Source organism: Amphiprion ocellaris, chromosome 16 (genome assembly GCF_022539595.1).
Source record: "Amphiprion ocellaris isolate individual 3 ecotype Okinawa chromosome 16, ASM2253959v1, whole genome shotgun sequence".
Lineage (NCBI taxonomy): Eukaryota > Metazoa > Chordata > Actinopteri > Pomacentridae > Amphiprion > Amphiprion ocellaris.
The window spans coordinates 16,000,326-16,012,594 of record NC_072781.1 but is presented as its reverse complement, the minus strand read 5'-3'; the positions used below and the strand labels follow the sequence as shown (position 1 = coordinate 16,012,594).

Below are 12,269 nucleotides of genomic sequence, written 5' to 3'. Positions count from 1 at the left end.
CGGCTGGATGGGAGTGTCATCTGCACACAAACAAAGACATTAAGGGAGCTATTAGTTGCTTAATTTGATTGATTTTTCATCCCTGATTTATTTTGTTAACGGATCACGTAGCTCTTACTGCCACGCGATAAATGATCAGAAGTGGCACTTTACTGTTTTCTTTGGTTTTTTAATCTCTATCATGGATATGATGTGTGTGTTTGTAATCAAGTCTAAGAAAGTTTGTTCTTCGTGTTTGTCTATGTGTGTCGCCTCATCACAGAAGTGAACAACTTTTATAGTACACATTTCCAAGCTAATCTCTTTGGGTAATTGTCCCTAATACATGTGTCACTTTTTAAACTTTGTCACAATCTTCTTCCCTTGCAAACTTGAAATGGAAAACATGATAGGATGGAAGAAATGTCACTTGGTGTAATTCGGTCGAGACAAACGTCCCAGAAGTCCTAACCTAACCCTGAAGGATTTCCGTGAGACAGCCAAGAGAAGACATTGAGGCTCAGATGAAATTAGGTTGTGTTAATACGGTATGTCGTAAAGATGTCAAACAAATGGAGCAGATAAACTGTGAGTCAGTCTTGTGGGCAGCCAGTTCAAGTGTGTGCAGCTCCAAAACAGGGTGCACCATGACAATTTAATAACCTGCAATGTCACCTGGGAGCAATCATGCTGCCATTGGGCACTGTTATTGTAATTATCTCTGGGTGAACCTCCTTCTCAATGCTGATGACTCGTTATAGATTGTGTACTTCTTTACCAGGAACAGTCAGCTCATTTTTGAACGTGATGCTGCTTCATAGAGATATCTTTACTCCCAGCCGGTATCATCTTCCAACTCTGATCACTGTCTTCATCTGCGTTGTCTCTCGTCTGCGCTCGGAAACTGACAGCCGCTTGACTTTTTCCTTGTGAGCGCTCAGCTCTGACAAGAGATCTCACTTGTTCCCAAAGTCTATCCACCGTCAGGATTTTGTTATTTTTGCATTAATTTCTGTCTCTGACTTATGTGTTCCACCTACGCACACATTATAAAGCTGCCGTGACTGCAAACAACTGTCTATTCAGTGCATGAAAATCGCAAATAATAGTCTGTCCACCCCCTCACCAACAAAGTAAACAAACAAGACAACAGGCAATTTTCACATTTTTGAATTTCCCTAAATTCTCGGATGTCACATGTAGGCGTAGCAAGAAAGGGTAAAAGCTTACACTGAAATAATAGTGTGTATTAGATTAATTGAAAGTTCATATCATGTTAATGGCCCCTGCCGTGGCTACAGATAAATGATTGAAATGATTAACATTTTAATATTTGTGTCATGAAATATTAACTTCAGCAAATATAGATGATGAATCATGAACTCCATGTAAAAGTCCTTGAATTTTATTTTTCATTTTTCTGTACAATACACCATAGATCAAATAGTTTATAATAAATTAAGAAAAAAGGTTGGGAAAATTAAGTTTAATTGTCTTTAAGTTTAATGTGTTTAACATTGTTTGCCATTCAGGGACAGATAGAGTATTATTTAAGATTTTATACTCTGAATAGAGCAGAGCTGTTAAAATCACTGCGTAAATGAAGAGCTACACTGAGAATTGCTTGTTGAGTTACATTTTGCATCTTATTATCTCATGTGTCAAGAGTCAGACTACTGAAATACTATTAGTGGGTGCATTTAGTGACGTTTGCACTTTCACATAGACATTTCTGCAGGCTGTCAAAGGCAAGACTTTCATACTGTCAAACCATATAGTCAGACAGTGAAGTGGCAAATAACATGTGGACCAGCCAGGACTAGATTTCCAGCCAGCACAAGTGAACACACACTGATTTTTTCCACATAATTAGTGTAACTTTCACTTTGTAAATACATTTGTATAGTGCCAGCAACATAGAAGATATTTTGTTTTTACAAAATTGATTGCATATGCGTTTGCAAGCCTCTACACACTCACATTTTCATTGCATGCAAAACTGCTTCTGCTGACGCATATCTGCAGATGGTGGCTCATCTACTCTTCCAAGAGTGAGAAGAACACAGACAGATGGACCGTTAACCGTTTACATCTTGGCAAAGCCCAGTATTTCCAGTGTAGGCATTTTCTCCCTAGTTTTGCCTGAACATTAGGCTGCTTTTCATAATTTCCCATAAACACATAAATCTCTCAGAGGATTGCGCTCTTCTTTGGGGACCCCCCTGTCTGGAATCCATTCCACTACACATAATTGGAAATAAGTAATTCTAAACCCAGAACAATGCCGAACAAACTGTAAATCACTTTGCTTTTAATTAAGTTTTTAGGGATTTAGGCCCGGCTTTGTACTGTATCTCCAGAAGTCATCCTCTGACTTTGCCAACAATACGTAGAAATAAGCTACCCACCAGACTATGAACTTAGCCCTTTCTCTTGATCTTAGAGCGTTTTTCTGGTCTTAAGTGTTATTTGTGCAATATCACCCATGTATTGTATTATAGTTAACACAGAGTAAGCTGGTCAAATTAGTAGTTATTTTTGGAAGAAATTGAGAAATTACAATTTAACTCTAATACTCCAAATAACTGGTAAAGCAATAAAATGCTTCCTTATGTCCTGGAAAACTACTTACTACCCATAGGGACGAAAGCAGTTGATCTGAAATCAGAGTTGTCCTTGTTTGGAGATTTGATGTGCTGAGGCAATGGAAAATGACCGGGCTAACCGACCCCATCTCAGCCTTTTTATTTATTTTTTTCCTCTCAAGACAAGAAAATTGCTCTCCATTACATCCCACTAAGCAGTTTAGGCTGTGAATCCCAGTGGCAAATGAGCCTTTCCTTTAAGAGGGCCAAGCACACGTGGGACTGATTATTATGGGGCTGGCCCAGGATTATTAATCAATGACAGTAATTACCCACCTACCATAGCGGAAAGACTCCAAAAAAAAAGAAAAAAAAAATGTCCGCTACATCAATCTGACAAGGAAATTGTCTATTTGCCCTCATGTTAGACAAGTTACTCATCTGTTCATAGATTAATGATCAAATGAAAATACAAGTGTAACAAGCTTAGTCACATATTTATGACTTTACTACTGGAGGATGTGTGCCATCCCTACAAAGGATGGTAAATTTAGATTGGACTTACTCACCTGCAGTTATATATCCCTCTATATCTACTGCTGTTCATTAAATTGTGTCTCTAATCTTATTCTTGGCACTATGTAGGCATTATATTACTTATAGACCATTTCTTTAAGGCTTATAAAGCAGCAAGGTAGTGCTGCATCTTAAGAAGATATGCAGTGGTCCAAAACGGCATCATTATAAGTCCCACCTGATGAGCTACAATGAATGACTTTTTTCAATGATTGTTTGCTGGAATTGCACAATGTGATGCCTTTGCCGGCTCAGGTGCTTTATCCAAGAGCAGGAGATGCTGTTTATATGGTCTTTTATTGGTGGCATTCTTTCTATCTCATGTTTATTTTGAGCCCAGGCTTTAGAGGACATTGAACTAAAAAGAAAGGTGTACACAAAGGATGTTCATATTTCATAGATGACGTCACGACATCAAGCATGTTTTGCAGAAAGAAGGAGAAAGCTCCACACAACCCACCAACACAGCTGTGGTCTTACACTCAAGTTCATTTTTTTTAAATCAAAAATCACCATTAAATATCTCCTTGTTAATAAAGAATGACTTTAATAGCCTGCTGACAAAAGTTCAGCAAGCAAAATTGGAATACATCCATGAAAAATAGCCGTTAAACCCAACAATCATTTGTTTTCCCATAAGTAAAATGTAAGTGACTGATTTGCATTTGTATCCTATTGTCTGTTGTGACACATCAGACGTGCAGTGACTGAGCTCTGCGTTAGAGAAGTCTGATCAGTCTTATCATTATTATGCTGGTCCACAGATCCACACTAACTACGTTTAGCAAAGACCTCGTAGGTTAATCTGCACTTGCACATTTTAGCCCGAGCTGTCACAGCAGACCTAAAAGGTATTTAGGGTTCAAACTAGAGGTCTGCTTGAGAAAGTTAATGTCCCGTAGGAAGTTTTAGCTAGAGATTGGGTGTTTTCACTCCTCAATTCCATTTGAAATCTTTTACCCAGTTTTGTTTCCCTCCCTGGGGCTACTTCAGATTGACAGTTCAAAACGTTTGTGCTGTTTATTGTTTTTCTTCTCTCCTTGAGCTCTAAATATATGTTTTAAATAATGAATCTTATTTGGATACTAGAAAGAAGGGCCAGCATTTTATTTTATCGTGTTGCTGTCCTAACAGTGGCCTTGTTCTGTTTGAATCTCTGTTAATTATCTGTGAAAATTAGTTTCTTGAGTCTCAACCTTACATTTATGAGGCATAATGCTGTAATTTGTATGGCACAAGCATGTACTGTATGAATACTGTATTCATTTTTATCTCTGAAGTGTGTCTAATCTCATTGAGCAGAGATAATTTTTGATCAGCAACTCTCTTCACTGGGATTCAAATGGAGCCGTTATTCACTCTAAGTTATCAGCTGTAAGGTTTTAGATTTCAGCCTTTGGAGTGTTGCATCCAGCCATCCCGCTGTGATAGTGTGGAGACACAACCTTATCCATGCAGCATTGAGACGCTGCCAGACCTTTGATTACTCTCTTATCTACGACTGGATGCTAACTGGTTTAGTTCACTCAGCTGCCGTTCTGTATCGACAATGACTGGCTACTTCTTCACACTTCTCCAGTGTGCACTCAAGCTTTGCTGGAAACAACACACAGTTCTGCCATTTATTTATGTATTTTCTTCCTTGTGGCCTCTTGCATCCATTGAATCCATACTCTGTCTATAGTAATGATGTTATTGCAACTGAGGATGTGTTCTCGTCAAGAACCTTAGAAATCTCTGCCTAGATATGTATATGAAACTGTAAACTGTTACTGCTGTAGTTTGCAGCAAAGCGGTTCCAGCAGTCAGATGGACAGAGTAGATCTTTTGGTTGCATCTCGTATATCTTGTCTGTACTATATGCTCTAATTAGACAGAAACAGGTTTAAATTGTGAAATTACGATGTATATTTAAGTGACAGTATATGTATGCTATGTGTTTTATAGCTTTGTTTTTGCAAAAATAGTCCCTGGATTGTAACATTTGCAGGTCTTACTTGGCTTAAAAGAAGGTTATCGGTGTAATCAATTAATTCAAGTCATCTGATAGGAAGTGATGCATTAAGCTACCATAAGGCTTTATGTCATCACATTTTTCTGCTTCATTTTTCTAATTTTGTTGAGCAGCAGACTGTTAAACATTAGAGTTATCTTAGTATCGTAATTCTTTGTTGTAATAACTCTCGGACTAAAGGAATAATTACCAGGAGAAGCGCTTTTTTTTGATATTCCTACTTCTGCTTTCCGTATTTCTCAAATATTCCCACAGTAATGTCACATCAGCCTAATGACGAGCTTGAATAACTCAGCGGTGGTGCTAATTTTATAAGCATGACAGCTACACACATGCACAAATTAGTAGAATCACAGCTGTTGTGGTAACAAATGTTGTGACAGCAGCTTTGAATGTTTGCATCGGATTTTTCAGGAACAGTATTATTGCTGCAAACTCTCGTGAAACTTGGAGGACCATAGTTAGACAAAACACCTTTGGGAGACGCACCCCAGTTCAGTTCACCTCCTTCTTTATCTGCTGCTCCCGTTCAGTACAAAATGGGAGTCTCTGGTGTTTACTGTAACTGCACCTGTGCTAATAATACTAATCATCTGCCTGTGATAAATTTTTCTCCCTGATAGTGTGAGGAATCTTTCCCATGCCCTATTTAATCTGGGCGACCAGGCCGTCTGTTCCGTCTCTTTCCACTCAGCAAACACAGATAAATCACAGCAAAGTACCCACTATTAGTAAGTGACGTACAGCTCATTCTGATTAAATTACCCCCTAGAACATTATCATTCTGCCAAGCTTGTTTATCAAAGTAGTCTCCGCCCAATCACATGCAGCGGGTCTGACACTTTCAGAAGGCCATCGGACAGCCCATAATTTGTTAATTTGGGTACAACTTGCTGTTTACAAGAGAGGATTTAGTCTGGTTGAGAAGCTGCTTTGTTCAAGATGTTGTTTTGCTTCAGGCCTGGAGTTCATTGTGTTAATGCGTTTAATTGTGTTCTGCATCATTAGTGGAATCACAATCAGAAAGGTTTTATTGCCAAGTAGGTTTTCACATACAATGAATTTGACTGGGTGTTGTAGTACAGAACAGTAACATATAGATTATAAAATACTGTTGCCAGTCAGTAGGTAGTAAGTGTTATAATACAAAGAAGAAGCAGTGTTAGAAGTCAAATGAGCAGCAGGTGTAATCAAGGGTTTATAAATCAAAAAAACATAATAGAAATACTTTCAGTGTGCAGGAATGTGCACATTGCGCAAATAGTAACACTCATTTACACAGTTACTGCACATAGGTGATGATTGTTTTGATCATTCTTGTCTGTTTATTGTCATACTTCTTCACTATTTTAGAAATTTAAAAAAACACCAGTTTCCAGTTTGAACATCATATATATATTTTTATTTTATGTTAAAGAGATCATTGTATTTTTTCAGCCAACAGAAGCACTGTAATCTTTCAAAGCTAAAACATAAAAAACACACATATTTTGTGAAATCTTCATGCAACAGCAGCAGTTAGCAAGTAATATTAACATTGTTAGCCTTGCGTCTCACAAATGCAATGGCGAAATTGGCAGACGGTTGAACAGACTGTACTTCATCTCAGTATAATGGATCAAATAGATGTGGTGTAAGTGCTACAAGTTGTTGTTTTTTTCATTTTGGATTCAAGGCTAGAGTGACAGAGATCCTTTGTTGTAGCAGATAAATTGTGGGGCTTAACTCAACCCTGGTGGCCACCACAGTCCCAACCACACACATGGTGCTAAGTCAACATCTTCTCTCCTGCTCACTGTTAGCACTCACATCATAAATGTCACTTCATCTCTTCATGCACACTCCATTTACCAGATGGGGTCCTAACACATGGCTTCTCAGACAGTCTTGACTGTTTCAGTGTTGTTGTCTGGTACCTCAGTCACTTAGCCTGTCATTTATTGTGGTATTAAGTAGTTATAGTTGTAAATATAAAAGTTTTACTTTTAGTTCTAATAGTGGCTGAGGGAATTATAATCTTTAATCTTTATTATTAAAATTGCAAATCAAAGAAAGAATTAAATCAAGGAAAGGTGAAGCATTTTTCAAGAAACCTTTTTCTTTTTAGAATAATAATAAACCTTTGATACATAGAAGATAATGGTCAGACCTTGCTGTTAGGATGAAATTTTAAGCTGTTTGTGATTATACTCTCCAGAATTCCGAGAATTAATGATCAGATATCAAGGAGAGTCCAGCTTTTTTCAAGAATTATTTATGAGCGAAAAACTGTCTTCTTCTCCAGACTAATCAACTCGCTCCCTGGCTTCTTGTTGGATGTAATGGGTGCACTCTCAAGAAACAGAACAAACCTAATTTCACTGCTCATCTGTAAAAGCCCAAGTACTCTTCTGTGTCCCTCGCTTTTCAGATATTTGTGTTTCCTTTGTTGGCTAGCCTGTCAGTCTTCCGGGCCTCTTGAGGCCTGAAGTAATTTGGTAATTTTGCCTAAACGGTGATACTGTAATTATGTGGCATCAGCTGCCTAGCTGTCAGTGAGACGGCCAACGGTCATTCATCACCAGGAAACTAGAAGTGGGGAGGGGGGCATCGTGACTGATTGGGTAAACACTAGCAGAAAGAAAGTTTGGTGGTCTCTCCCGAAAAAATGGTCGAAGATAGGAGGTGAGAGGCCTTTAGAGTAATGGGGTGCAGGAGCAGCCACATCCTGTGTGGTGGGCCGGTTGTTTCGCGGCGATAGGGGGGCATCATGGCGAGCCGGAGCCCCAGGATGACAGTGATGCATCGGGAGGGGGCTTGTGGGTGGCAGATGAAGTGGGACCACCGGAGGGTCAGGTTTGAAGTGGAATGTGGCAGCAGCTCTAATGCAGTCCTGCCTCCCCATCACACGCAGCTCCCATCTGTCCACAAGTAAGCCTGGCTTAATGAAGGCTGTCGGTATAAAGGGCTCGTCACCCTCTGACGGCACATTTACACACACGGAGAGCAGAACCGTGGCTGAGGTGCTAAAGCTGCCAAAGTCTGCGGTGTTTTTAAAATTGCTTTACTGCTGAATGTATTTTTTCATAGCATGGTAGCACAAAATTTAAAATTGTCTCAGTTAATTCATCTACTGTGTTGTGTAACCTCATCAGATTAAAGGGCCAGTTCACTCATTTTCACAGGATTTTTACCTTGACTGTCCTCAAATCTAAAAAGTAATGCCACATTTGATTTTTGTAATCCAGGATGGAAAAAAACAGGGCAGAGGAACATACCGGCAGTCTGTCCATCCTTTAATTAGTGTCTGAGAAAGTCAGAGTTCTCACCGCTTTTACTTTTGTTGAGGGGATGACTGGGTCTTTCTGGTTACCACTCATGTTTGCATCATCAAGGAAAGGATTTTGTGGAATCGTCTTCTCTGAACAGAGGTGTCCCATTCCACTGACAATTGCATGTATTTGTCAATCTATGATAACCAAGTGGGAATAATATATAAACCTGCCAAAGTGAAATGACAAAATAAATATGGTTAAATTCTAATTTCTCAGCCTGAACAGATGCAAAATTCTTACTTCTGTTTATTGTACATGTCACCAAATGATATACTGTTGTGTGTGGAGTTGGTGTGTTCCAGACGGTGTGTATTATGTCAAACGGGATAAAAAAAATGTTTTAAAAATCTGTGCACTTTGACCTTAAAATATATTATTTGACATATGACATTTTGCTGCTATTTATAGTCTCACAGGAGTCCCACAGCAAATTGATCTTGAATCGATCAAAAGAGAAGTCTCTCAGAAGCGCCTTCTGATGCGTGATGTGACGACACCAGAAGCTGACATTTACACCAAAGTGGTAGCAAAGTGGAGTGTATTCACTGAAGGTGGATGCAGAGTGAGGCAGCCACTCAGTGCCTAAATAAAGAAATACATTTTCTTTTTAGCCTTTTGTTTTGTTTTGTTTTTTTAACATACACTGAGCTCCCTCTATATCTAGCTGTCTGTATTCAAAATTAATTATATGCTCTATTTTAAAGATTGACTGTCTTGCTGAAACAACAGCATTGTGGTGTTGAGCAGGCCTTCAGGCTTCCTGCTACTGTGACTAAGACCAATACAGAACACTGCCACTCATTCCTCAGGGACAATAGTGCACAGTTTATGGGTAACACTTGAATGTCTGCACTGTTGACAGCGCTGTTGTCTGGAGAAGAAAAGCAAAGTTTTAATCTGATGGCTTTGTTTACCTCTCATCCAAGACTAAGGATAAAAACTAATTAAGAACACGGAGCAGCAGACTCCTGTAGTGCCATTTCACAGCTAATTATGCATGAATACAGCCTGCCTAAGTAGTTGCTCCCTAGTCTTTGATGTTCTTTTCACAAAATAGCTATGGTTACTTCCGCTCATTAGGCTTTTAAGATTGTAAACGCCGACAGGTTTTGTCGTCTTTTTCTTTCACTTTACGTCCCTCTGCTGAAGACACGAGAGGATGGGGACATTAGAAGTGTATATGCCACTTCATTCTTAAATATAGTCATGTGTCCTGTATGTATATCCCTGGTTGCTATTCATGGGTTTAATGCTGTGGATTAAGAACTGCACTGCGGTCCTTAAAAACCATTAACCTTCCCATAAAAGTGCATATGGCTCTCTATAAACCCTAATGGGGAACGGGACCAATACACAGGAGCCTATGTGTTCCTTCAGGGGCACCACTTTTGAAAAATACGGAAATGAGACTCCATAAAAAGGAAAATAAAACTTCTTTCTGATAACATTATGGTGTTGGGGGGGGGGGGGGGTTCCCAGATTTCTGCTGGTTTAAGTGTTCTCTCAATCAATATGTTCCCAGGAAATTAAAGTTTGTATACCTGTGTGTAGATTTTATGGCCTGAGGCTGTGTGAATTTCTTCTTCTTTTTTTTTTTATTTCCCTGACCCTGTATTTACACCGCACTAAAATAAAATAAAAATAGTTTTACATCTGGACAGCCTTTGGTCTTGAAGCGGTTTGGTTTTCAGCGAAATTAAGTATTTCTACCCTATGATGATTTAGCTTGGCACCTTAACAGAACACAGCATGGGAAAAATAATGACACATGATGAAGGGTTATGACTAAATTGTGTAAATGAAATTGTGTAAAATATCACATTTTCACATTATGTATTTAAAATAAATGAATATTGCTGGTTATAAAATCTAACAGATTGTGAGATGGCATTATGTAAGCTGTTAAATCACACTTTAAAACAGTCGAGGGAAAATTAGGAAAACAGGCAAAATTTCTTCTCTGCCTACAGCAATTAAACATGTAACCGCATATGTCAAAGTTTTATTTTCTAACAACTTTGAACTGACTATTGACCGCAGTAACGCAGGGCATGTTTTCTTATAAGTGTTTATGACATATGTTGGCCCGAGGTGTATCACACTGCCTCTGTTTCCCAGCTTGTTTTAAAGGCATTGCAAGGTGAGAAATGGCTTTGTGGCAAGTAGTTTTATGGTGATCACCTTGAATTGTTGCTCTGGCCAGGAGACCAGTGAGGGTAATGGATCTGCTGGGAGCCCTCAGTATGGATTTATGAAAGTGCAGAGCTGGAGGGAAGGATCAGTCACCGGCCTCTGTTTTCCACATACCAAGAGACACCAATGAACAACGTCAGAGAGCTAATCCAAGGCGACAGTGTTTTGACAAACAATACACAAGCATTGTTTCTGGCAGTCGCTACTGATCCGCAAAGTTTACTTATCCAACACTTCTAGAAAACTTTTAAAAGTCCAGACATAACATGTTGAATTTTTAATTGGGAACGAGCCACTGCTACTGCAGCATTGGCTGAGCAGCGATCTCCCTGTGAAAGTTTGTAATATCCTTTCCAAATAAGTGCACGCACAGACTTACACACACTGTTCAGCACGTCACACAGCACGTAGCTGTGCACCGAAGGGGACCAGGACGTGTCTGTAAAGGTCCCCTCCATGTGCGTGGTGGTTAGGTTGGCAGGGCAAGCAGGGGAGCGTCCGGATCAAGTTTCCCCCTCCTGCTGTCTAATTATTGACCCATCTGGTATTGTCTTTTCAATTGTTTCAATTATGATGGCACTGGTGTTGCTCAGCACCCTGGCGTCAAGGCATGCATAATTCATGTGCAACACCCTGGACTCCACTCAGAGCTGTGGGTTTGAGCTGAATGTCAATATCGCCTCATGCCCCCAGTGGAGCAGAGGGCTGTCTGTATTGACAGCAAGGCAGATAAGGAGAGCAAAAGCAAGTGCTGCCAAAGACAGTGGATAGCAGTGGTATCATGGAGCATGTAGCCGAAAAGATTTCTTCTCGAGAGTGTGTGTTTACATGTGTGTGTGTCATTGAGAGGTGCCCGATCTTCACAGCTTGTGTTTTCTGTCGCCTAATATGTGACCTCATTATTGTCACCCCCACACCCTAAAATCAATAGTGTTCAATTACTCATGAATCACGGACACAGCATTGTTTACTAGGGACTCAGAGCCAACCAAGGGTTAACTCTGCCACTGGGGATTTGACCACTGCTTCCATCACGCTTGAGTACAGAGGCAGAGTAAAGGTAAAAGTCAATCAAGAGGAAAAGGGTCGGGGAGAGAGAGTGTGTGTGTGTGTTCATTAAGAGTTGTGAAGATGAAAGAGAGAAGGGGTCACATTTTTTGACACCTTCCTGTAATAGAGGTGCTTCTGGGCAGGCAGTACATGACATCTGTAAAATGTGTCATTACTAGATGCCAGTGGCAATTGTTTACCCACAGATTGGAGCTCAGCAGATCATCAAAGGAATCCCATATTGCTCACAGTAGCAGCCTTATCCACCACTGTCTACTGACAGGACGTTTTGTTATGACACATGAGACGTAGGAAAAATTCATGTTTATGCTGTCTGCATGAGCGCCCAAGAGTGCCAACACCATCTGTACTACTTTTAAAACATTTTTTCACAGCTTTAGAATTTTAAGGTCGTTTTTCCCAGCTGAATTATAGGTCTCTTTGCATATCCATTTTTCATTTCCATCATCACGGTTGGGAAAGACTCATTGATTCAGTACTTGTGGACCCATGTGACTCATTCGGTATTCATACAGTGACCTCTCACAACAACTCACC

General features: G+C 39.7%; 1 protein-coding gene across 4 annotated transcripts in view; it reads left to right on the top strand.

The window, feature by feature from the left end:
- The window catches only part of macrod2 (mono-ADP ribosylhydrolase 2), a 411,911-nt gene that overhangs the window by 172,772 nt on the left and 226,870 nt on the right, over nt 1–12,269 (top strand). The window lies entirely within an intron of this gene.